This window comes from Caloenas nicobarica, chromosome 3, assembly GCF_036013445.1.
Source record: "Caloenas nicobarica isolate bCalNic1 chromosome 3, bCalNic1.hap1, whole genome shotgun sequence".
Lineage (NCBI taxonomy): Eukaryota > Metazoa > Chordata > Aves > Columbiformes > Columbidae > Caloenas > Caloenas nicobarica.
Genome location: NC_088247.1, coordinates 99,978,661 through 100,005,650, shown reverse-complemented (window position 1 = coordinate 100,005,650; position 26,990 = coordinate 99,978,661). Strand labels below are relative to the sequence as shown.

Below are 26,990 nucleotides of genomic sequence, written 5' to 3'. Positions count from 1 at the left end.
TGGTGAATAAAGTATGATTAATAGCTCTTAAAAACCTCTGGATGGACACCCAAAGGAGAGGAATAATACAGTTGCAGTATTACAAGTCAGCAGCATATTAAACATTATTTTTTTTCCTTAGGAAGGGATTTCCTGTAGAGGTCCTGAAGAAAAATAAGTTTCATTAGTCGAGCATCGAGCAGAGATAGAGCAACAGGATTGATTGTAATAAGCCTCTCCTTTTTACTGAAATCCATTAGTTTCTGAGCTATTAAGTGATGAAAGGGATTAAGAGAATAAAAAAAATATAAGCGGGACTGTATTCGTAAATCTAATAAAGTTGATAAGAGTAGAGCATTTTGTGAAATTTGCATGTGAATTTATAACATCCTAATCCATCGGCAGGCAGCGTTGCGCTGCAGAGGGAAGGGAGTGCACTGTGCATACAGGATAAAAATGCAAGAGCAGAATTTCTGGCCAAGAAGCTTTTTTCCTTTTTTTTTTTTTTCCATATGGATATCCATATGTTTTATCATGCATTCCATACTTTTGGTGCCAGGATCCATATGTTTAGCTTTTGCTCAAATAAAAGACCAAAATCATTCTTCATTATCTCTTTCTTCCTAGCTGGTGTTTTTGTAGACATAACCAAATGTGATGCTACATGTTTGAGGCGTACCCAGATAGGATGCAGTTGGATCTCATCAGAGGTATTTAAAACCAGTACCTGGGGAGTTCAAGGGCTGGATTATCTTCTGAGTATAATGCCCCTTGACAGTGCTCAAACAATGCAGGGGGTGCTATCATCTGATTGCAAAGTCCTGGCAAGGCTTTTTACCCTATATCAGAGAAGCTACTTTAGGAGCAACAATGAGAATTTTCCTCCTTTTTATTTTATTTAGTTCTCAGCTTGCACCTCTGCCTCTGTGCTGCTGCTGAGGTGTGTGTGAGGGTGAGATGACATGATGAGCTTTATTTTTCTTGCCTTTTCTGCTTGCCCAAGGCCCGCAGTTGGTAGAATAGCAGCAGAATTTAGAAGTGCTGATACAGAGAATTTGGGGTTGGCGTAAAGATGGTGCATCACCATCTCCTTGATATGACCCAGTCTGCTCTGTGCCAACCAGATATCACTCACTGAGAATTGTGCCTAATAAGGTTTTATTTTTCCCTTGCTCCCCCTCCACCCTCCCTTTTGGTGGAAATGTTAATATAATGCTTACAGAGGTGTAAAACATAATTTGGTGTCCATGGTTAGACCTTAAAATAGATACCAAGTAACCATCAATAATAAAAATTTCACGTTGGGTCTCCAGTTGGAACCCATCTTCACTTGGACTTGCAGACCTTCTTTGCTGGGACAGCATGTGGCAGAAAAGCAGCTGTGGTGTGTGCATTTACTTCCCTTGGGAGTCTGATTGCCTACCAGCAGGTTCTGACAGTCCTATGGCTATTGCATTTTTAAGTTGCAAAAAGGGTAAGGAAAACCCTGTAATTTTGAATAGGAGAAAATTAGGATAGTCATAATTACAAGCATTACAGTACACAGTTTCAAAATAAAGGCAGCAACGTGAATATTTTATTCACAGTTCCTGCCTCTAGCCTGTGAAATGTAACCCTCAGGTAGATTTGGAGTTATTCTTTTTATCCTCTGCATTCCTGACAATAATAGAAATTATTGTGAAAGGTTAACAAACATCGTGCATTGCAGTTATATTATCTTTCACGTGGAAGAAAGAAAAGGCAGCTGCCTTCTCTGAATAAACCAAACAGTAATATTTTGGCTTTAGAAAGGAGACAATCAGTGCCATAAGAACCCCACAAAAGCAGCTGCATCTCAGACTCATTAGATTAATTTTGAGGTTAACCCCACTCTTATCAGAGACAAAAGCAAAACTTACCACCGTTATCATTCAAAGCAGACATGGCTCCTGATACTATCTGTACAGAAGCTATAGAGAAACTTAACCTTTCTTTTGAGATTTACTTGTAAAAGTATCATCCATCTGGGGTTGAATTGAGTTTGTGTTTCTGTGGAAATAATCCATCCTTTTTGAGCTCTACCTTTCTCTCCCAGGTATGGCTCCGGCAAGATCAGTAGCAGGTTTGTAGCAAGATGCCGGTTGTGAGCTACCTCATGGATCTTGATCGATAGTGCAGTGAGCCGCTATTCAAAAGAGAGAGCTCACAACGCATGCCCCACGCATGGTGGTGTGCCCCATGCATTGTGGCCTTCTGTGTGCAGCGGTTCCTGGGCATGATGGTCGGGCATCCCAGTGCTACCTCCCCAGCTGCCTGGTCCCCACATGCCATCTGCACTAGAGATGTCTTGGTGTGAAGAGCTGGTATTTTGACCCCCAAGCTGGCAAGATGTTGGCAGTCACCTACCCATTATATTCATATGTGAAGGACAGACTCTACATGCTAAATGCAACTCAGGCTGATTGTCCAGAGAAATTAGGAATGACACTTTTTCTCCTAATTAATTTGTAAAAAGGCTATGCTGCTTTTTTTTTCTTCCCTCCTCAGCCAGCATTTGAATACCAGATTGAGCTAATTTTAAGATTCCTCAGGGCAGTGGCACTGCATTCCTTCCACTCCGCTATTCCTTACCACATTACCTCACCACATCAGCACTCGTATCTCCCGCTGATGGCATCCAGTTTCCATTCCATTCACAGTGGCCAAGGATCATATCTCTGATCCACTTAGAAACACAATGATCTCTACCCCTGAGAATGCAAACGCTTTCTCAGTCAAATCTATTGATCTACAGAGCTCTATTTCTGGCTTTCCATTCACTCACTTGATGTTTCGGATGCTGCATATTCTTTCTGGGGAAAGAGTTAAGTTGGTTACTAGGAACTTGATGAAGAACGTTTCTGCGGAATCCAAAGATAGATGTGATCTCCTATATATGCTTGTGTCTGTACAAATACTACACTTAGCTGAGGAAAATGAAAACCCCCAGGCAGCAGCACAGCAGGCTATGTGACAATGACAGACCCAGGTGTGCTATCACGTTTTTATCCCAAGCTGATTCACTGAGAGTGCTGATGTTGAGATGGGCAAGCACATAGTGACTTCTGCAAGGGAAGAAGTAAACACTTCAGACATGGTGTCCAGACCAGGAGGATTTACAATCTAAACAGAAAAGATGAGACCAACAGGCAAGAGCATCGGATGTGCAGAGTGACATGGTTTGACAAACATACAACATCCATGAAAGCACTTCAGGGGGGGAAAAAAAAAAATTTCTCAAGAGCCTTGCTGCTGTGCAGCTTGGCCCCTAAGGGCTAGACTCTGGGCTATCTCAGAAATGTAGTTATGAAAAAAAGCAAAAATTCATGGGGTGAGTATTACAGCCTCCCTGTGCAGGTTATGTATTGAAACAGGCTTTTCTAGGAGCCAGGCCCAATGTGTGCTTCAAAGGGTCCTTAGAAAGTCCTCCTCTTTCATCACTGGTAGCACAGGCTATAGAGCAAATATACCTACATGCTCAACTTTGGCCTTGTTGGTGTTCAGAGATGTTCACCATCACCCCCAAGTGGGATTTTGGTTCTGAAAATACAGAATTTTAAGGATTTTTTCAGGTATTTCTGAACATTGACCTTGAACTCATGTTTAAAAGAAATCCAGGCACCATGATGTTGAGTGAGCTATGCCTGAGTTAATTTCATTATCTAGACCTTAGACAATTTTCAAAATACTGCCTGTAATTCATGTCTTCTGGGTTTCAGCTGAATGCCCTGTTTTCTCTACTTGTACATGACAAATGAAACCACTGTTTCTGTGTGGAGTTTTTTTAACTACAGATATTAGGTTACCAGTTGGTCTAAGAGAAGACTTTATTATTTAACACTTAGACTGCTGGGGCCAGAGTAGCTAACCTGGTTTGATCCCGATTGTGTCGCTCACTCTATAGCTAAAAGGGTTTCCCACCACTGGTGGTGTTCAGTTGAGTAACTGGTGCCTTATAGGTAAGACAGGCAGGGATGGGAAAGGTCTCAGGTGAAATAATTCTGGGGTTGATAGTTGTGATTACATACAATGATAATCTTTCTTAGTATATCTAGGAAGTGTACTGATGCATGAGAGAATTTGGCTTGTGTAGGAGAATTAAATTTTCACACAGAAACTTAGTCTGAAGTTAAACAGATATTGGCTCCCAGTGTGCAGGATGAGCGGACAGTCTGTGCTGAGCTACCTTACTTCACTTTCTCCATTAGCTACAAAAGCTTTCTTCTTCTTTTGTGAGCTTTGCCTGCAAAGACAGGTAATAACACACTAGTGCACTTCTTTGTAAGTCTCCCGTGTAGCCAGCTCCTCTAACTGTTCAGCATGTTTGTCAGCATTTCCAGATTTAAATTGAGAGGCAGGAAATATCTCTTTCCTGATCAAAAAATGCAGGAAGAATAGTTTAAAAACATGAACACTGGAATTAATATACAATGTAATGTCCTCATCTGGATATTTCGTTGCCTTTACAGTAGAAATTTAATGTTCTGAACCTCCAGGGACATAATAGCGCATGGATGGACCTTGCTTACAAACATGAAATGGGCTCATACACATACATACGCAGAGCTAAAAGCTCCCTCTCTCTTTGTCTTTCCAGCAGGTACAAACCATTTGATCATCTCTGATTCCTGCAGAAACTGGGGGAACGGGTGGGTATCCTTTAGGGAAAGCCCAGAGCTGCTTGTCCAAGGCTTTGATAAATCCAGTCTTGACTGTAAGTCCTGTACCTCAGCTGCCTTCTCCCAGCAAATGACACAGGTTGTAACTCTTTGGCATAAAATAAGAAAGGCTAAACACTTTGAATATTGTATTGCTTTGCTTTTCAGTCCTTGCTCCTAATATGCTGTTTGCTAATGCCTTTCCCTCTGAAAGAGAAGAGTGTTGACCTCTTTCCATCCACCTCCCTTATCTGTATGTGCATGTAGCACGTCAAAGCATATGACACCAGTAGGTCTCACTAGAAGAGAGTGTCTTTTCTAGTGGGTTATCATGACATGCCCACCACCAAAGGGGTTTCTGTATGGGTTTGGGCAATGGCTTTATAAGATTTCAAGCCTCCTTCTTCCCACCTGCTCTGTCTTCCAGTTCCAAATAAAGAATGTCAGGGGACAAATGTGCCCCTGCTGGTAGTTGTGTAGCTACTGTAGTATTATGGGGTTTTGTTTTGTTTTTTGCCAGCTACTTGACATTGTTTTACAGCTGGACTGTGTGGCTATTTCCAAAAGGCTCAGCTAATTCTGTTGTCCTCTTTTTATCAAGGAAATTCTTGAGAAACCACAATGAAGCAGCTGTAACCCTGGCAATGCTTACAACTGCAGCCAAAAATAGAAATCGGTGCTTCATGCATTTTCTTAATGAGGGTACAGGGTTGGGTTTGGTTTTTTTTCAGTGTGGTCCTTGACACCTAGCCAAGTTAGAGCTTGGCTCTAAATGTTTAGTGCAAGCTTTATAAATAACCTTAGGGGTGTTTCTTTTCCCAGTGGCATGCCCTCTCCTGGCTGGTCCTTCTCGGGGTATTTGCAATGAGTCTTTTAGGCCACAGTTGCCAAATACTTCAGGGGAGGTGCTGATCACCTTGGTTCCCTGTTGGCTTGGAGGATGAGGCTCAGCATCTTGCAGAATTAGGCATGTAAGCTTTTGTTATTAATAACTGCCTTTGTGTTCATTTTGCTTACAGACATTTGGCTTTCAACCATCGGCGAAAGTGTCTCTATAACTGGATTTTTATGCTCTCTCTGTACAAATGGAAACTCTGAGTTTATTTTCCAACTCAAACAGGAGTTTACAAATGTGGGGTTCTTCTGTGGCACTTAACAGGGTTAGTAAATGGGTATGAAACAGGTTGATGCTGGAATTTCACAATGTTCCTACAGGCAGAAGAGAGATGAGGGAAGATGATTAAAACTTTGGGAAAGTTCAGTCAACAAACTAAGAAGTGCAGACATACTGATTTATAAAGATACTATAACTTTTAAACATGTACTTTCAATCCGAAGGACTGCAGTAGGGATTTAAAATATGACTATTTAATTTTTTAAAATTACATAAATTAAGTGAAGAGCCCATTAATGGGATGCCATCAGGATCACATGGCCAATTCAGTTCAAGTTATATTATCTTGCTGGCCAGATTTGAATAAGAATTAAGAAATTACTATTCAAAGTAGTATGGGACATTGATCCTCATTCACAATGAAATTCGTCACCATAACTACCTGGAATTCCACTGCTTTCACAGAGGTGTTCCACTGAATCTTCTTTATGGAGCAACTAGAAGGGAATTGTATTAGTCAGAGGAAAAAAGCTGCTAATTAGTTGTTCTGCCTACATATTAAATGAAGTCTTGTCTTGCAGAGAGTTCACAGATAAGCAGCAAGACATGTCTAATGAATGGTAACCCAGATCCATTAGACAGTGAACTTCCTCCAGTTGTCCATTGCTTGACGAAAGGTTCACCTCAGGGGCTATTTATCTGTCCCAGTGAGAGGAGCTTGCCTTTATTTAGCAGCTGATACTTCATGTTTGAACTTGGCAAATCAAAGCATGTGTGCTAGGGTTAACCAAGCTGGGTGATACGCTTTAAGGGTAAGTTGCTCTCAGTGAAATATGTTCCAGAGTCTCAGTTAAACTGAGTAACTAAAATTTGCCATGACATACAACTATTTAGTTACTTTTCAGCTTTGGAAACCTGTTGGAAAAAACCTGAAAAATATTAACTTAGTTCAGTGCTATATCAAGAACATGCAAAGAGTAAAACAAAAAGCTGCTACAAATGGTCAAGCAACTTGTGTTACAGTTTAAAGAAACACAGTCAACATTATTAATCTTCACTACATTCAGTTTGATTTATAAATATTAATTTTACCAACCAGCAGCATTTTCTTGACTTCATTGCAGTGCATTTCAAGTCTAATTTCTGTAATAATTAAAATGTGAATATCAGAACCTAATTCTGCTTTTGCACTTTTTTTTTTTTTCCTCCAGTTTAACTCCATCTACTTGCTGCTAATTTACTCTGGCATAAATGTGAGACTACTAGGCTCAGCAGTTCAGCATGTTGAGATCAAAACCTTTTAAAACCTTCTACTGACCGAGAACACTTGGAATGGTAGATGCTGAGTATTTGCATTGTTAAGCATTTACAAAATGTGATAGTTTTATATAAATACCTAAAAAGGATGCCACCGGATAAGTTATACGTCCACATGTCAATTGAAATTAGCATTCTGGAGTTTGCAGTCCACAGAAAGAATTGTAGTAGATGGTGATGAATATTTGCATTGCTCACTCTTACCTGATGTTTCACAGACTGGTACCTCTATCTGGTGCAACACAGATGGTTTCCTTTGAAAAGACTGGCAAAAAATTTATTCATGTTACTTTTTTATGAATTTTTTTCTGCACCTGGGCTCCCCTAAGGTCACAAATTACTATCATAGGCTTTTTTTTCCTCTTTTTGCTTATAATGAGTAGCTACAGTAAGAGTGTGTTATCAGGGAGTAATGTCAGCATGAGTGTCAGTTTCTATAAGCCATTTTAAATAACCACAAACAAAACATAAAAAGTGTCTGTGTAATGAAGTTAAGCAATCTACCACTCACTGATGGTTACCTATGTTCTTAGATAAAAAAAAGGCAGCATGGTTTTATTTCTTAAATTCTGTAGCATTCTTGCATATCTTTTCACTGCCACCATCTTACCAGCAATGTAACAGGAAAGGGACTTCTTATGGGTTTTATAGGTATGACAAGAAGTGGAAGAGCCTAAAAGCTCAGAGGAAAGACTAGACTAGTAAGATTTTCGTTCACATTTGTAGTCCCAGTTAATTCAGACACACTTTTTAGAGAAGCACCTAGTGATGATCTGAATTTAACCAAAAGTCTAAACTGTATGATTTAGTTGTTGTGATGAAATTGATCTTGAGTAATATTTTTTTTGAAACACAATATTTAATTTCACTTTAGAAGGTTACTTGGTACTGGTGTTTCAGTTTTGACATTTAAATTCCAAGTGAGCAGAAGGTCGTAGATAAGGATGACAATGGGGCTGTGCTCTGCTATCTTCAGGTGATAAGAGAGGAAATTTATACCCTGAAAACTCACAATTTCCTGGTGTAGCATAAACTACAACCAAAGACTTAAAAACTAAACTTATATTACTCATCTCTCTTTGTAATCACTTAAGCTGTAAACGTGAGCTTGAATTTTACTTGATGAGCTGCTGCAGTACAGAGAATTGCTAAGTCCTGTGCTGGCCATGCACTGGTGTAGGTATATGCTTTATATGGTGGGAGGCTGATTTGGAAAACCAGGATACAATTCTTGGGAAAGAAGCAGATCAAGGAGGACGATGTGGGATCTCACTATGAGCACAACATACAGTTATTTTTTGTGTGACTGTAAACATTAACTGGAAGAAATGAAATGTCCATCGAGCTGGTCATCTGACAGCAGCCTGAGATTTTTTTTTTAAGTATGATGAAGTGTTATTGTTTGTAGTGTGGTAGCAACTAGAGACTTCGGTCCCTTTGTTCTAAGCAAAATGCAGGCATGTATCAAAATGATTTCTACCATACGGTGACTCAGCTGTGACTGATTTTTGAAAGGAGGTTTTTTGAAATTCCTGTGGTTTGCTGCTCTATTGTTTTTTTTTTTCTTTAAAGACTTAAGTTTTCACTGTCTTTTGAATACTCTTATCCTGTCTATGGAGTTTCACTCATCTGGCCAAGGAAGAGAAACACTTCAATGTGTTTTGTGTGACTAATGACAATTAACAATCAAAATTCATAATAAATTTGTTGGAGGGTCAATGCTGGATCTCATCCTCACTAACAAGGAGGGTCTGGTTGAAGCAGTAAAGGTGGAGGGCTGCCTTGGCTGCAGTGACCATGAGATGGTGGAGTTCAGGATCTTGTGTGGCAGGAACAGAAGAGCAAGCAGAATTGCAACCCTGGACTTCAGTAGGGCCAATTTTGGCCTTTTCAAGCAATTGGTAGGGGAAATCCCGTGGGAAAGGGGACTTGAAGGTAAAGGGGCCCAAGATAGTTGGTTAGCGTTCAGGGACTGCTTCGTCCAAGCTCAAGATCAGAGCATCCTGACACGTAGGAAGTCAAGGAAGGGAGCCAGGAGACCTGCGTGGTTAAACAGGGAACTGCTGGGCAAACTCAAGTGGAAGAGGAGGGTTTACAAATCATGGAAGGAGGGGCTGGCCACTTGGGAAGAATATAAGGCTGTTGTCAGAGGATGTAGGGAGGCAACTAGGAAAGCTAAGGCCTCCTTAGAATTAAACCTTGTGAGAGGGGTCAAGGACAACAGAAAGCTTCTTCAAATATGTGGCAGATAAAACTAACACCGGAGGCAATGTAGGCCCACTGATGAATGGGGTGGGTGCCCTAGTGACAGAAGATACAGAGAAGGCAGGGTTACTGAATATCTTCTTTGTCTCTGTCTCTACTGCTGGAGGCTGTCCTGAGGAGCCCCGTACCCCTGAGGCCCCAGAGGAAGGCAGGACAATGGAGGAGTTTGCCTTAGTTGATGAGGACTGGGTTAGGGACCAGTTAAGCAATCTGGACATCCATAAATCCATGGGTCCAGATGGGGTGCAGCTGCAGGTGCTGAGGGAGCTGGTTGAAGTCATTGCTGGACCACTCTCCATCTTTGCCAAGTCTTGGGAAACAGGAGAAGTGCCTGAGGACTGGAGGAAAGCAAATGTCACTCCAGTCTTCAAAAAGGGCAAGAAGGAGGACCCGGGTAACTATAGACTGGTCAGCCTCACCTCCATCCCTGGAAAGGTGATGGAACACCTTATCTTTGGTGCCATCTCAAGGCACATCAAGGATAAGAGGGTCATTAGGGGCAGTCAACATGGCTTCACCAAGGGGAAGTCGTGTTTGACCAACCTCATAGCCTTTTATGAGGACACAAAAAGGTGGACAGATGATGGCAGAGCGGTGGATGTCGTCTACCTTGATTTCAGTAAAGCAGTTGACACAGTCTCCCACAGCATCCTTGCTGCTGAACTGAGGTAGTGTGGTCTGGACGATTGCGTAGTGAGGTGGACTGTGAACTGGCTGAAGGAAAGAAGCCAGAGAGTCGTGGTCAATGGGGCGGAGTCTGGTTGGAGGCCTGTATCTAGTGGAGTGCCTCAAGGGTCAGTTCTGGGACCAATACTGTTCAATATATTCATCAATGACTTGGATGAGAGAATAGAGTGCACTGTCAGCAAGTTTGCTGATGACACCAAACTGGGAGGAGTGGCTGACACGCCAGAAGGCTGTGCTGCCATCCAGAGACCTGGACAGGCTGGAGAGTTGGGCGGGGAAAAATTTAATGAAATATAACAAGGGAAAGTGCAGAGTCTTACATCTGGGCAGGAACAACTCTAGTTTCCAGTATAAGTCGGGGAATGACCTGTTAGAGAGCAGTGTAGGGGAAAGGGACCTGGGGGTCCTGGTGGACAGCAGGATGACCATGAGCCAGCACTGGGCCCTTGTGGCCAAGAAGGCCAATGGCATCCTGGGGTGGATCAGAAGGGGGGTGGTTAGTAGGTGGAGAGAGGTTCTCCTTCCCCTCTACGCTGCCCTGGTGAGACCTCATCTGGAATATTGTGTCCAGTTCTGGGCCCCTCAGTTCCAGAAGGACAGGGAACTGCTGGAGAGAGTCCAGCGCAGGGCAATGAAGATGATGGAGTGGAGCATCTCCCGTATGAGGAAAGGCTGAGGGAGCTGGGGCTCTTTAGTTTGGAGAAAAGGAGACTGAGGGGTGACCTCATTAATGTTTATAAATATGTGAAGGATGAGTGTACAGGAGGATGGAGCCAGGCTCTTCTTGGTGACAACCAATGACAGGACAAGGGGCAGTGGGTACAAACTGGAACACAGGAGATTCCACTTAAATATGAGAAGAAGCTTCTTCACAGTGAGGGTGACAGAGCCTGGAACAGGCTGCCCAGGGAGGTTGTGGATTCTCCTTCTCTGGAGACATTCAAAACCCACCTGGACGCCTTCCTGTGTAACCTCATCTGGGTGTTCCTGCTCCGGCGGGGGGATTGGACTAGATGATCTTTTGAGGTCCCTTCCAATCCCTGACATTCTGTGATTCTGTGAATTTATTTTAGTTTGTTAAAAATGAATGCAGGTAAAACTAAAGAAGGAAGAAAAAAAAAAAAGGACAAACTACTTCAGACAGATACGTTATACAAACTAGCTGTTTAGAAGCTGGCTGGCAAGCCTTCTACCTATTTTTTAAATGGTTGCATTTTCTCCTTGCCTGCCTCTCATTTTAATTTTGCCTGTCTAATGGAAATGTAAAATGAGCTTATATGACACCAGGATGGCAAACCTACATAGTTCCCCTATTCTCAAGTCTCCTGTTGCACATGGATCAAGGGCAGTATTTGGCCTCAAGTACCAGGAACTGTACAGGCAATTTTCCCACTTCAGAAATTAGTATCTAAGCAAGATGTGTTCTTTTGTGGTTTTGTGTGGTTTTTTGTTTTTTTGGTGTTTTTTTCTTTTGAACACACACACAGAAATGCTTTTGTATGCAGGAACCATGTTAATATAACAGTGGTGATTTGATCACAGTTCCTGTTGCAGTGCTCCCCTTTGAAAAATGCATTGTAAGAGTCTCTTTTTTTGCTTTTGTTTACTGCCAACCTGTGTTGGATCACATAGCTCTGGGGAAGAAAAAAATAATTTAAACTTTACTTTGCATTTGTAGATCTTCTGTTGTTTAGAGCTTTGGTTCAAGACAGTATTTAGGCTCATGTTTAGGCCGACCTTGGTTCAGGTGGGAGCACAAGACTATGTTCATCTCCAGTGCTACTTGGCACAAGCTGAAATGTTGCCTAAATTCAAAGCTCTTTCTTGCAATGGTGCTGACTGGGAGGGAAGCTGGAACATGGGGGTACTTGACTCTGCTTCCCAACCTGCCTCCCTTTTGCTGCAGGAGTTGTGGAAAAATTGCTGCTGGGCCTCATTTTGTTGGCCAGTAGAGCCTGTGGCAGGGCTCCCAGTGCCTCATTGGTGATGGTGGTGGTGTCACTGCACGGGAAGGAAGGACCCACAGCAAAAGGGGAATGGTGCCTTCCCTCTGCTGGGGCTGCGTTAATGCAGCAGTGTAGCAGCAGCTGTCCTTTTTAAACAACTGTATGTTTTTTTTTTAATTTATTTCTTCTTCCCTCCCGTAGAGTAAGCTGACCAGATTTGCAGTTTATAAAACTGGGACAGCCTAGCAGGGGATAGGGTTGTCCACAAACCATCTTCAGGGGATAATAATATCCATCAGGGAATGACTGCCACGACAATTGCAGAGAGGGGCGAACTGCCATGTGCGTGTACCCACACAACAAACAGTTTCCTTAAATCTTCCTTAAAGAGAGAAGGACGGGGCAGGCTCCTGCCTTGGGTGCTGGCTTTCCTTAGAGCTGGAGCAAAGCGCTTCCCCAGCAACTGAGCTCTGGACAATGTGCTCCTGTAAACTCTTCACCTCAGTATTGTTTAGAGAGAAGAAGGGCTGCAAGAATTGGTTTAAATAAATAAACAGAGCTAGCAAGGATCCTTTAAAGCTCCAGGTTTGCAGCTAAAAGTAAAATATTGTGGATAACCAAAAGAAATTGCTCCCATACGAGCAGTGTTTTTCTTCTTGCACTGTGGATCTCTCTTTGTACCGGGCACCCAAGTGCGGCTCCTCCGATTTCTTCTGGCTCAGCTGGTCCCAGGGAGCCGGGGTTAGTTGACATTGGGGACGTGCTGCAGGGGCTGCCTGTTTGATCTGGCTCTTCCCGAGGGGCCAGATTAGTGGGGTGCAGCGAGGGCAGGCGAAGCCGCGGTGCCGCGGGCGTTTGAAGGTTTGTTAACGTAGCTGCTGGACGAAGAGCGACAACTGCATGAAACCTGCTGGTTCATACACTCACCACTAGCATTCAAGGGGAAAGGTTTTTCCCTGTGTATTTTTAACTGATGTGTAGAGAAAATGAAACACAATTTGAAACAATCTTTGTTTCTTCTGTTCTGTTGAGGCCCCAGGGGCAAGGAAGAGCAAATAGCCCCGAGCCTACCCGGTATGTTTGAATACCAGCCCTGTTTCAAAACCTTCTGCTTCAACAGAGCCCTATTTACTTGTTGCTCACGGGACAGTTGATGCTCTGTTCCTCTACCTGGTTCACTTGTTCCCGGGGCATTAAAAGTAAGAATTCCAGACTTGTGCATATAGAAAGGAGAATTGGATTACCTGGGGAAAGATTATAATAGCATGCCTACCAATTTTTCACTTTTCCTCAGCCTTTAGAACTGTAGATTCAGTCCTGTGTCTTTTCTCCTGCAAAAGCAGCATACACAACCTGTGCATACATACATATATGCTTACGTATATATCTCTCTGACAGCCACCCAAACTTGAATCCTACTTTTTCAAAGTGCTTTCTGGTTTCTGAACTGAATCAGAGATACTCAATTATATCCTTCCATTTGGTTGCTGTTGCTGGTTACTACCATATATCCCTGGCGTTGCTACAAATCAAGCCATTTTTCCATTATGATCAATGTTTTAAATAGTCAAACACAGATAAATCCCAGCTGTGTCATAGCTTGGTGAATGTTGCAAGGAGGTAGATCATTTAATCAGTACTTTTAGCCAAATCTTTTAAAGGAAAAGGGAAAGACACAAAAAATTAAAGACAGGATTTTTTTTTTCTTTTAATATGGTGATAGGACTAAATTTAGATGAGGAAAAATCTGGGACCATATGCCAGATATTTTTTCCTCTTTAGCTATAGAAGACAGTGAGCTGATAAAAGCAGGAGGAAGATTGTATTTGTTAAAAGCTTCCAGTATCTTGAAAGTGATATACATCATTTCATTTCTTGGCTTTCACTCCTGTCTAAACAATTTAGAGACAAAAACTAGACCATCTATTCTGTGTACACATGTGGTTATGCATTCACGCATATGTGTGAGTGTGTGCATATATAAATGTATACCTCATAGGTGTGCTTTTAGCATGCTCTTCAGTAATTTTTTTCTCCAACTCCTAGATTTCAGTGTGTGACCTCTTACTTCAAAAAAACCAAGAGATTAAGAAGGACCCATTATTTTGACATCAAATGCAAGCCCTAAACCGTTGCTAGGATACAGGATGTGGCACTATAATATTGCCATGGTATAAGGTTATATTGTCTTAAGTGTGGGGAGCAGGCCATATTATAAATCTAAGTTAGTTGATAGAAGAGATAATGATTGCTGCTCTTATGTTGTAATTAAAAGGAGGAGGATGTGTATAGAACAATTTGGTCATATACTCGGCTTTTATTTGGACAATAAGTGAAGCACTATCAATAAGCAATTTCATTACAGTCAGTATGAGTTTTGTCTGCTTTCAGTTTCTATCTGCATTAATTCAGAGTAACTTTATAGGTTTATTATTGATTGACAACAGTTTAAGCAATGCTGAAATTTGACTGTGATGTGAAACCTGTTCATTTTCTCTTTATTTTTCTTTTGTGATCATATTAATTTAAAGTTGGTTTCTAGTTTCAGGGGTATCACTTCAGGGATGTTATCTTACACTTTATATAGGACTCAAAAGAGCTGCAAACTTGGTATGTTGTGAATAAAATAAAGTTTGCCTTTGATTTTTCGTTGTAGACTTCTGGGAGTCCTATAATTGTGTTGGATGTCACATCTAAATTGGCTCAGATGCAGTGTCTAAATGAGCCAAATCCAGTGCACGTGTGGCCATACAAAAAAGAGGTGGATGTCTTTATTACTTTTAATTTGTTTTGCCTTTTCAGGAGAGGGGGATGAGGGGGGAAGAACAAAAAACTTGCCAGCAAAATTGAGATTTATTTATTTATTTGTATGTGCGTGTTGAGAAATGGCTGTGGTTTATATGCAGCCCCTGCATGCGATTGCCACTCGTACAGCAGCTGGCTCATGTGGAGTGAAAGCCTGCACGCTGCTGTAGAGCTGAAGTCTCCATCACGGAGAAAAACAGGAAGACCTTTGGCTACACAGGTGGCAGATGGGGCAGGTGGAACATGAACGTAGCCACCTCCTGGGTCAGGTTGTCCACTCAGTGCACAGTGAGCTAGATCAGCACAGCAGCATCCTCACCTATGGAAACTACCTGGTGATTCCTGGCTTCTTCACCAGCATTGCAGCAGACAGGTCATGGGCTGCTCCATGCATCTGAGTGAGGTGCCAAAGGACCTGTCATGGTGCTTAATGAAGGCGTGTTTGTCCATATCACGAATGTCAAGTTGAAGGGACATCCCAGCTGTTACCTCAGAAAAGGAGCATAAGTTGGTTGTGGATGATAGTAACAGTGTTCACTGGGGCCAAAATAGCATGTTTGGCTGGACCATAACCAGATAAGCTGTTGTGGGTCTAACAGGAGCAATAGAAGAGGGTGTTGCCTTCACAGAGAGAGGTAACGCCAGCTTCTCTACGCTGGGAGTGAGAGCAGTGAGTGAAGCTACTGAAGGTTGTACTGGAGCAGACTGGAGTGCTCTTGTGAGCAGCTGGTGAGGCTGCACTGGGAGGCTACTGGTCAACACCACCTAAAAGCATCAGAGCTGCTTCCAGCAGGTTTCCCTGTCCTTGTTCCCCCAGCCACTGAGGGGCATCCAGTGTGGCTTTATTCCTTGTATTGCCACAACGAAAGATTTCCTTTTTGCGGGAGTAACAGGCAAGGGTTTTGTGCTCAGTGTTCACGTAGTGCAACCCACTTGTTAGTGGCTAAGAAGGTATTTCATATGCAGCAAATATCCAACCCATTAGGTGTTAGAGACCAGTCCTGAACAGCTGATTTGGACCATATAGCTATGTTTTAGCAGACTGAGTTATGTCTGGAAGTTACTGATTTCAGAATCTTCATAATGTTGCACCACCTATGCAAGATTGTGATATTCAGCAGCAATTATTTTAGTTATTTTAGTTGAAAAATGAAGTACTTCCATAACTATTTAATCGCATATCTGTGAAATTCAGGTTAATTCTTGTGAAATCTCTTTTAAGATGTTAGTGTTATCTTCCTGATTTTATGCATAAAGACATGTAGGTTCAGCTCCTAGGCTAAAAGACACTAGAAAAATCAGGTTTCTGTGTCAGATGTCTTCTAGTTCTCTGGTTTCAGGACACTGCAATTTTAGAATTGCAGCTATGAGCCTAATCAAAATGAAGTTGGATGTGCAATAACAGAAGTAGAAAATGGTCTACATATTTTGGCTAAAAAGCCTTCTCCAAGGTCAGAAAGAGAACCAGTAGCAGAGTCAGGAATAGAACCATTATCTCCCAGGCCTTTTTCTTTTGCTTCTGTCCCAAAAGACACTATGCAAGGTACAATATCCATTTGACAAATTGCACAGTTATGTGATGAATTGCATTTATAATGCACATTTTATGGCCTCTCTTGGCCACTTCCTACTAATCCATCTTTCCTGGGGTGTGTTCTTAACACTCCACAGTTCTCTGTGGCTGTTAAACAACAACACAGAAATGTTTTCTCCCAAATGTAGAATTTACCACAACTTCTTTGGTCTGAAGCAGAGGCCTGGAAATATTCAGGCCTGCTGAAGTGACATATATAAGGCCCAATGTCCTTCAGCTTTAGGGAGTAGGAAATACTTTTTGTATGGCAAAAGAGGCACAGGAATTTCCCAGCTTCTCATTAAAAACATAAATTCCTTCTACCTCTACAAGTTTGTAAGGTCTGGCATTAAAACATAAATATATGATTTGGTACTAAATGTAATGTGAACTTCTTTCATAAAAGTGGCATCCTCCAGCCAAAGCTTTGCCTCTCATTACTCATGTCAAATCTGTAGCAATCAGCAAGTTACCAATTACGTCTTAACATCATGTATGTAACCTGCATATACATACGCTTGCTGACTCACCAGTAATGTGAATATTTCAGAATATAAACCAGTTATTTACTGTGGTTCTGATTTCTTGAATTTCTTGCAGTAAATACGTATGTACTGTGGTGTAGGATAAAGTGACTGGACTGGGGCCTTAGTTGCTGGGACATATATAGGTTTAGGCTAAGGAAGTACCTCTGATGGGGACAGCTGGAGCTGAACAAAAGCCAGGCAGGACTTACGGGCATCCTCGAAGTCAGGCAAGGAAGATCCCAGATAAGGATGCAGCTCAAGCGTCCACTTCAGTGTTATACTGAGCTGAAGATTTGTCAAAGTTGCTAAGGCATCTTCATGGTGACAGTTGTTTTTTTGAGCTGTGCTTGTATTACTACCACCAATGCATCATGGTCTTAGAAACATCTCTTAACCTTTCTGTCAGTCACCTAGCCTGTATATCTATAAAACAGATATAAAACCACCTACTTCTCAGAGGTCTTGTGAGAATTAATGAATACTGAAGTGCCTTGGAACTCTTGGCCAAAAGTCACTTACAGAGGTACAAAGTAGCATAATTGTTCATGTTATAATATTGTGACTGTATAAATACATGTGGCTGAAAACACTTCATTAAAAAAAAAAACCTAAAAAAAAGTCTATCTATTCCAAGGTGCAAATCTGAAAATATTGCTATAAAACTGAGTCTTGAGCTCCATGACAGAGGGCATAGATGAAAACACCTTTAATAGAAGTTACCTTTGCTCTAAATTAACACTGTGAGTGTACTTAATTTTCGACAAACCTTATGACCCCTTTTGCTCTCCATCCTTCTCCCAAGAAGACCAGGAGAAATAAACTTGCGACTATACCAGCTTTATCCTCCTGCCATTGGCATTTTATATTGTGTTCTAGGGAACATGAACCAGGGGAAAAAAAGTGTTTATTTTTAAATACAAAACTATGTGGGCAATATTATTGTTGCCTTTCTTGAAATGTGTCCAGAATTTGAACCTGGAGGCAATAGACGTGTGAGAGTGAAATTGGCCTCAGACAGTTAATAAATTCTGAGCAGAGATGCATAAATCAGCAAGGGTATTTTTCAAACTACTTTTTTTTTTTTTTTTTTTTTTCCAACGGGTGGTCATGGGGGAGGGAAATGTCTTTGGAGAATTGTTTTCTATCAGTTCAGAAAATAGAGAAAAGAATTCAGCAATACCCAGCGCTGGTTAGCAGATTGTCATTTTTGGGTTTGATGTTCCTGGCTTTAATTGTCTTTCATGTGAACAATGGCAGGAGCTCTCTAGTGTGCCATGCAAGCATGATAAAAGGGGGCCGTTCTTGCATAGCAATGCCTTTTTTTTATTATTAGCGTAAAAAATTAGCAAGCTGGAAGTCGTTAGAAGGAGTTCCATTGGCATTAATTGTAATGCAGCCTGAATTTGTTTGCAGACCAGTGCGGCAAGACAATAGCAGCAGGGAAAAAAAGCAATATTAATAGCCTTTTACTTATTGTATCATTTTAGTGAGCCTTAATAAGGTGTCTGCTGTCAACTGGAATTTATTAAAATTAAAAAAAAAAAGACATGGTAATTGATGTATTGCAGTAAGTATGGATGAGGGCTCAACTTGATTAATGTATGAGTTGGCTTTTTAAGGCATTTTAAAAAGGCTTCTTAACTGGGTCTTAAGAGACTGGCACAAGCCCACTGTAAACTACCTCATTGCAGTTGGAAAACAGCCTGACAGCTGCTGATGTCTCTTGTGGCTTTGCTTTTTTTTCTGATCAGAGAAAACTGAAGTAATATAGTCCTCGTCAATAATTGCAGTGCTTAAAAATCTTATAAAGGGATTTCTATTCTTCCCTCCGGAGATAACTTTTCAAAGGTTAAATTAGTTTTACTTGTGTGTGCTTCAAATATCTCGGCTCCCAATAAGGATCAAGTTTTGTTTTAAATAAACTGCTAGTTTGTGTGTTGCATTGGATTAGCACCTTGCTGAATACCTTCTCTTTCAGTATGAGATGGACACTACAAAGCATTCAGTTTAAGTCTAGCTGGAGTCCCCCAAAAAGCTTCAAGACACTGTCTCGCTTGGCTAGCTTAGTTCAGAGATGGGTACTACCTCTTTTTTGTTGTAAATTTTTTTGGTGGTGAACTTCACCTGAATTTATCAGCTTTGCTGTGCTGTCTTAGTGCTCAACGTGACTTCAATAAGTATTGGTTGAAAGATTTGCACAGAGGCCTGTGGGAATTAGGAACCCTGATATCTTTTGACTTCAGCATGCACCTGATTTCAAGAAGGTCTGAGCCTAAAATATTCTCTCTGTCTAGGTGGTTCTCACACTGCCAAAACCCTTAAAGGTATAAGATAACAGGAAGGCTGGTTTATGCAGATTATAAGGAAACAGTTTGGTAGGAGTGTGGATTATAGAACAGTAGTATTTCTATAACTATACATATTTTCTTGTCTTAACTCACCTGTTTTGTCCTAGGTCAAAACAACAAATATTTGGCACGCTGCACAGAGAAGTCGCTTGTGCTTACCTGGCGTTTCAGTTGTATTTACCGGGTAGTCTGTGAGTACACAGAAAAATGCTTTGTGAAGAACAGATGAAGGTGTCATCTATAGAAATCGTTCAGTTAGTCTGGATAAATATATTCCATATTTTCTGTTGGGGTCACCAGGAGCCAAAGGTGTAAAGTGAAGTGACGGCATCTGGTTTTATTAAAAATTTCCAGATTTGTCTCCTAGGATAATAGGTGACTTTCTACTGGCTAGAGTAATCAAGGTTCTTCTTTCCGTAACGTTGTCTCCATCAGTGCTGCAAATGTCATCCAAGTAGATATCAAAGTCAAAGGGGGAGAAACAGACTTTTAATTTGTTACAGTACCATGTTGTCCTTCCTGATAGCTCCGGGCCTTTCCCAGAGGAAGTGCTCATGCTTCATTATGGATGTAAGCTTTATTAGTGTAGACGTCACCAAGTTCAAGTGTTAGGAAAAGCCTCTGCTTGCTAACAAAGGCCACGGCCTTGGATAATGCGACTGTTCTCCTTACTGAAGGCTGTAAGTCAGTGTGCATGATATGCTACTTTTCTCCTTGTAGTTGTTTTTTTGTGTGTGTGGTTTTTTTTTTTTTTTTTTTTTACATCTTAGTCCTGCTTGGAGGTCTTGTGTGCTGTAATTATCTCTCTCTGAAGGCTACAAAGGAGGACTTGAATGCTCTTTTTTCAGTACATTCCTTTTGCTTTGGATGCAACCACTTCCCAGAGAAAAAGCCTGTCACTTCAGAAATCTGTATATAACCTATAGTCAATTAATCCACAGACTTCCATGTATGAATAATACTTCCTTTAAGATTTCTTCTTCAGTTTTCAGGTACCAGAAGTGCAGCAGCACAGTGTATGCTCTTGCGAGATTATTTTTTTTCTTTTGCCTTCTGGCAGGCTTGCTATTAAATGGAATCGTTGCATACCTCTAAATATGAGTTCGGGCTTCTTTTTACATTAGAAGTCTGAACTTCTATTTCTTTCTATGCAGGCTACCTTCTGCATGAGAGATGCAGCGGAGGGGTGATTTTTCTAGGAACTTTCTTTTCCTATCGCCTTTATTTTATCCAACAACAGTTCCTTCCCCAGTAGCTGTTAGGTATTATAAAACCTTTATTTCTCCTATTCCCTGCCAGCAGGTGAAACTTAAATGAATTGATAATGATATAGTGTTCCATTAATTGCAGCTCCTGCTCTTTCTTCAGCCCATTGGCCACCTGGGCTTTCCAGTGGCTCCAATATGCCATTGAGGATAATATTTAAATATAGACATCTCAGATATTTACTCTTCTAGTTACACCACTGAGGCAGATGCTGCAATGGTCCAGCATTAATATCTCCACGATCTATGCAAAAAAACATGCTGCACCAATGGTTTCTTCGTTTAGCCTAACTCACAGTTTACATAATAATTTACTTCAAGGTCTGATTCACCTCGAGTCATTTCCTCCTTCTCATTCCGTTCTCTCCTTCATTTTTAGGCATGGGCTTTCTGAAACCTGTTCCTGAATATACCCAAAGGTTGCAAGCATTTCAAAGCTAAGGGTGGATTCTGATCAAAATTTTACAAATGGTTTCCATTTTATTAAGGAGTCAGATTGAAGACCATTAATAAAATGGAAACTCTGCAGCTTAATCTAACCTTGATATATTTCCAGCCTAATGCATCTGCTTATAGCCCTGTCACCGCTGGATCTGAGCACTGAGAGCATTGTTGAATACATTTTCATACCTTTGCATTTTTTCCCCCCTTTCCAAAGTTAGGCCAATTCTCAGCTGTTCCAGGCATCTTTCTCTCCCTGACTTTGGCTAGGATTAGAAGAGCCATGCCAGCTTTTATTTGATACCCTGTTTGCTGCTAAATGTGCAATATGTTTAGTAGAAGAGGAGTGATGCAGAAGGGAGACTGAGTTGCAGCAAATTTTGAAGGTAAATAAGGCTGGCTGCTACACAGCTTAATTATCTGCAAGAAGTGTTACACTGATGAGCAACTCCATAGCACAACCGTATCCAAATAATAAGTAGTGATGGTGACCACACAGAAGTCTGCAGGCCTGACTAATATTTCACTTCCACAGAATTCAGGTTACCCACTATGTCTGGCTCTGAAACTTCTGCTTTACTATGAACTTTGTGGACCTTGTGTGCACCACTGACTTTTTTTTTCTCCCAGCCAAATAATTCAGTTTTTCCGGTCGATGTATGGATCTAATTAGGTTGCATGTATGTTACAGATCTGACTGAATGGATTTGTCACTGAATTGTGGATTATCCTTGAGTGGTAACGACCACACAATTGTAATATATTATCAATTAATGTAATTATTTAATGGTTGTGTTTAGAAAGTGGAGTTGCAGATGTTACAGGGCAAGTAGGGGCTTTTTTTTTTTTCTGGAAGCTCAAAACGTCCTTCTCCAAGGTTTAAGCGAGACTGAACCTGACCCTAGCAAACGGAGTCAAAAATTGACTTTGCAAGATGGATCAAAAATTTGGGGGTGATGACGAATTTGCTTGCACTTGCAATTTTCAAGGTGCAAACTTGAAAAATCCCAGTTTCCTTTTTTGTTTGGATACCGTTACGAAGCCTGGCACAAAGCCTTTCAGTGGCACTGAAAGAGGTCTCGTCTCTCTCATCACATCAGAGCACAAATCTCAGATTCCCTCTTCTGAAAGTGGCCTCTAGTTATTACATGAGTAAAAATACAGGCAATCTCTGCCAGACATACACGGAGACTAGGTGTCTGTGCTGACACATCAATACAAAGAACTGTTATCACAGGAAAATTTCTCCTTCTAAACCTGGGCTTAAACTAATATGAACAGACATACAAAGGCCCAGTGGGTGACCTTTGCTCACACAAGAATATGTCTGCTCAGGGATTTCTTAGTTCATGTTAATTGATTGCCTGATGGGATTGATTAACTTATTGATTTCCTGTGGTTTGTGGTTTAACGCAAGGATTGGCCTAGGGTATGCTTCAGAAGTTTTTGATGTGGAACAGAATTTTGGGAAAAGCCAGCACTAGCAATGATAGTCTTTTTGGGCGGGACTCCGGTGTCTTATGACGGATGAATCCCATTGCTGAGAGTAATAATGCTTGGCACGAGTGACACTGTATAGGCTGAGTTCGAGTGAAGTGAGCTGAGGAGTGAATTTACAGTGTCTTTGTTAACCTGTAGTGATTTTGTGTAAGCCACTTCATGTGCTTAGTAATAATGTCAGTGGGTGAGGTATCCATCTTCTCTTGTTCCTTTGCAGGCAAAGGGAGAGGGACTACTGAGAGAGTCCATGCTCAAAATCTTTGTTCTTTTCCCCTTTCTGTAGGAGAAGGCTCCTAATTATTTTCCATGTATCTCTACTCCCCCGCATGGTGCATACATACTTGAGCAGTTCTTACCACGGAGGTGCAGGGAAAGACACACAAACCCTCACAGGAGACCCGACTTGCAGCACAGAGCACCCCCAGTGCTGGGGTTTGTGTGTGTCTCTGCTTCCTGGCAAAAAATGCCATTAGGTTTGAGACAGCAGGGACAAAATTTAGATCTATGTGCCAATTTTGAAAGTATGTACTGAGTTTCTGGTGGATACAGCTGAAATTACTTTCCTGTTGCTTATATAAACTTATTTCAAAGAAATCACGCTGCAGACCGACAGTGAGGGCGCAATAGACTTTCTGTTCATACTGTGGATACTTCTTGGTACTTAGTAGACTGGAAAAAAAAAAATATATATATATTTCTTATTAACCTGTTTGGAAAATAGTCTTCCCATATCAAAGCATGTTTAAAAAGCAGATTGCATTTGATAGCAGTAACTAAAATGCAGTAAGAAGCAGCCTTTTGATCCATTGCAAATAAACTCTTTTGCAGATAAATACACGTTACAAGTGTATTTTTGTTCATTTGCTATCAAATTTAGTAATAACCAGTGGAATTGAGTTCAACCAAAATGGTTTCATATCAGGCTTTGAATACATACTTTTAAATATTAAAAGATAATGATTTGTATGGCATTGTTATATAATGCATTTCTTGTCTTCTCTTGTGTGCATGTGACGAATGCCAGTCGATAAGCCCGGGACTCTGGAGTCAGTTGTCTGGCTAGTTATTAAGATTAAGATAAGTACTGAGAAAGGAAAGATACAGCTCATTGTACTGCCCTGCTGGGACGGGGCCACCGCGGATTCCAAGTGTAAACAATGCATTATTTCTCCCTGGCTTCTTTCAAACCCGAGGTGTACAACCGTAAATATTTGGGAAATATGACAGAAAAAGTATGGAAAGACTTTTTATTTTTTTAATCCATTAAATGTTATTACTAAAAAGTGAATCTTAGCCCCCCGCCCGGGTGTCAAATCATTACTCATCTGTAAAAATCCAAGACCACTTTCTGTTAATTAGGTATGATTTTTTTTTCCTTACCCATGCCATAAAAAAGCAGACAGACATTTGGACAGGGTTATCGCTAGGCATTCATGCTGAATGTGCCACAACAATAACAATATAGTTAATGCTCGCACAGCGAAGATCAATTAGGGTTTTTTTTTCTGAGCAAGACGGAGGATAGGACTGGAAAGTGTGAACTACAGAATACTGAAGGGAACGCAAAGCCTCCTTCTGTCTTCAGCAAACTTTGGATTGGTTCCCAAATGAAAGTTAGTGAGGTCAGAGCTTTCTGAGCACATTGGAGCTGTTATTGCTGGTGTCTCTGTGGTGGAGGCCTAAGGGCATCATGCTGCCTTTTGCCAAAGAGGGAGAAAGTTTTCTGCTATTACAGAATATTACAGAGATATTAAAATATGTGTGTGTGTGTATATATATATTTCCCGAAGTTCAGTTGTTGATTCTCACCAAGTGTAATGAATATGTGCTATGCTACAAATTGGTAGTAAATGCTTTCAAGACAGCAAAGTTTGATTTGTGTGTAGGATCAGTGGAGGAGTGATAGAAAGCAATAATTTAGAAAGTGTGTTGAAGCTGCGTGCTGTGCAATGTAGACCTCTGGGTAGCAATTAATTTTTGTTAATGAATTTAAAACAAGATGTATGGAAATGGTTATGTAAAATGTATACACTGCTAAACAGCTAACTAGTCCTTGGGGTCTGCATTTTCATTATCTGTATGTAAATCATTTCAGCAAGCGTGATCTAATGAGTCAAAAGCTGTTCTGAAATTTAAACTGAGATTTGCAAGACACTTTTTGGAAATTCTTATGCCCTGCTTCATTGGATGGCCCTTACAATGAAGATATGTCTATCCTTTCATTAATCACCTCTTATGTGGAAATAGTTTGTAAGTTTTATTGTGTTTCAGAAGGGTTATTTCTAAACTATAGGAATATCCCACGTTAGTAGGACTGGGAAATTAAGGAACATTCAAACCATTCAAGAGAAACGAGCATTGCTGAATGGTCCCCAGTGACCCCTCCCAAATCTGATGTTTCTTATGCGGTAGGAAATAACCTTTTACAGTTAACTTTTTTTTTAAAATTTATCTGACAAAACCATGCAAACTGCTTTTTCGTGAGTGTCAGAAAGTTCTATTACTAAATTAGAAGCTGTGTCTCTACTTCATATGCCAGTTAAATCATTGTGCTTCCTTAGCTTCCCTAAGGTATATGCTACGATTTCCTCTTAACCAGCAATGAAGATAAATAGCTTCTGTATCTTTTCTGTTTGCAATTATCTTAACAAAACCAAAATTAAAGCAGAATCACTGCGGCGTCATAGTATCTTAAGGAATCCTGGGTATAGGACAAAAACTTGGAATACTTGGCGCAGGATATATAATATATAGAACCTGTGTACATGTATATACTTGCATGTATATTTATAACTTCAATTACTAATAGACCTCAAAAGATTGAGTAATTAAAAATGACGTCTCAACTTGATGTGCTGTAACCAGATAAATGAAATGTACAGGGTGGACTGCAATATTTGGAATACCACGCTCAGTTTCCCACCCCTTCTTTTTCAGACCGTGAGCATTATATCATGGTTGTGTACATTCCAGTCAGCTGCAAGTGAGAAATCACTGCCGAGGTCGCTGAAATGTCAGTGCCACATAAGCTGAGGACAAAAATGGATGGAATTCCCTGTTATGACTCTAATTATCAAAACTCAAACGATACAAGAGGAAAGTGCATGTGTCCTGTATGCTGTGTACTGCAGTCTAACAGACACTGCCTGGCTGAAAAGCCCTACAAACAAACCTATGCCCTAACCTATTTTAGTTTTTTAAACATTCAATACGCCAGATGAGTACGCTTAGTCTCTGGCACACACGTACAGCTTTACGCTGTATATTCACTGAATACTCTTGAAACCAGCTACATGTTTTTGAAGCTCTTTAGCTGAACCCTGTACAGACTGAATTACCCAGGTAGTTAGCATTCCTGCCAATTTGATATGATTGAGACCTTTACTTGAACTGACCTCAGAAGGAATAGAAGACTAATTGAGGCAGCCCTAGTTCTAGCTCTCTAGAGGTGTAGAACACTGCAAATGGTATCTGGTGCATGCATAAAAAGGTTTACATAGTAGAAGAGGGATATGGGAAGGAAAAGAAACACTTTTTTGCTCCATCTCTCAGCAACGTTCTCCTCCTCCTCTGTAAAGCTTGAAGAAAAAATAATTTTATTCCTGTCTTAATGTCACTGCATGGTAAAATAACAAGCAGGACAGGGTGGGGGGGGGGGGAAGGAAATGCACCCAAACAATGCAGAAGGTAAAATTAGGACAGTACTTGGGTATGTCAGGGCTGCAATTAAAGCTATCTAGATAAAAAGAGATATTTTACCTCAGATTTGTGTTCTGAGGCAGGGGGATGGGGGTCAGGGGGAAAGGCTGAAAGTGAAACACGGCAAAAGAAATCCGTAATTCCAGTGTATTCAACTCACCCAACAGAAGAAATGGCATTAATTCAGGTACCCAATTACTGTAATGTGGTTCAGAGCACCTCAATAGGTGTTTCAATCTCAAGCCAGGACTAACATTTGTAATCCTTTAAATGCACTTAAGAAATTGATGTTACAGCCCCACAATCTGTTAGGGGCCTTGCTTCCTGGCTGATTGCAAAGTATCCCACCATTAATTGGATCATCAGAATGTGATCCGCGTTCTGGTCCCCGGATTATGTAAGACTGACTTTGCTCTGACGCGCTGAACCAGAGGCTTCTTCTGCTGGATATTTTGACCCTTAATGTAGATAAGTGGTATTTTTCATCAATCTTAGCTTGCATTAAAAAAGGGAAATGTCAATTCAATGTGGGGCGTTTAACTTAATTCAACATCTTTTAATTTAATACCTTGGAAAAGTTAGTCCGTCTCCGACCTGCCGGAGACTTCTGCTGATGGAATGGTTTGTGGCGCGGGACTGGAAGCGCATTCCCGCTCCCTAGCACGGTCAGGTCCCAAAAGTCTCTTCATGTTTCATCCCTCTATGAAAGGGAAAGACATGAAAAAACCCGAACAATCAGCCCCCTGACTGTGCTTTGCCATATTGGTAATGAGTTTCCTCGGCTCCTTCAGACTGCTCCCTAATGACTGCTCTACATGCTTGAGGGAAAAGGGACAAAAAAATTATTG

General features: G+C 41.0%; 1 protein-coding gene across 8 annotated transcripts in view; it reads left to right on the top strand.

Moving 5' to 3' along the window:
- ESRRG (estrogen related receptor gamma) overlaps nucleotides 1-26,990 on the top strand; it is a 387,444-nt gene that overhangs the window by 116,820 nt on the left and 243,634 nt on the right. The window contains exon 1 of one of the 8 annotated variants that reach the window (XM_065631566.1): nucleotides 19,364-19,428. The exons of the other annotated variants lie outside the window; for them this stretch is intronic. The gene's annotated coding sequence lies outside the window, so the exon portion shown is untranslated. Of the gene's footprint in view, nucleotides 1-19,363; nucleotides 19,429-26,990 lie in introns of those variants that run through there. 8 annotated transcript variants of the gene reach the window in all.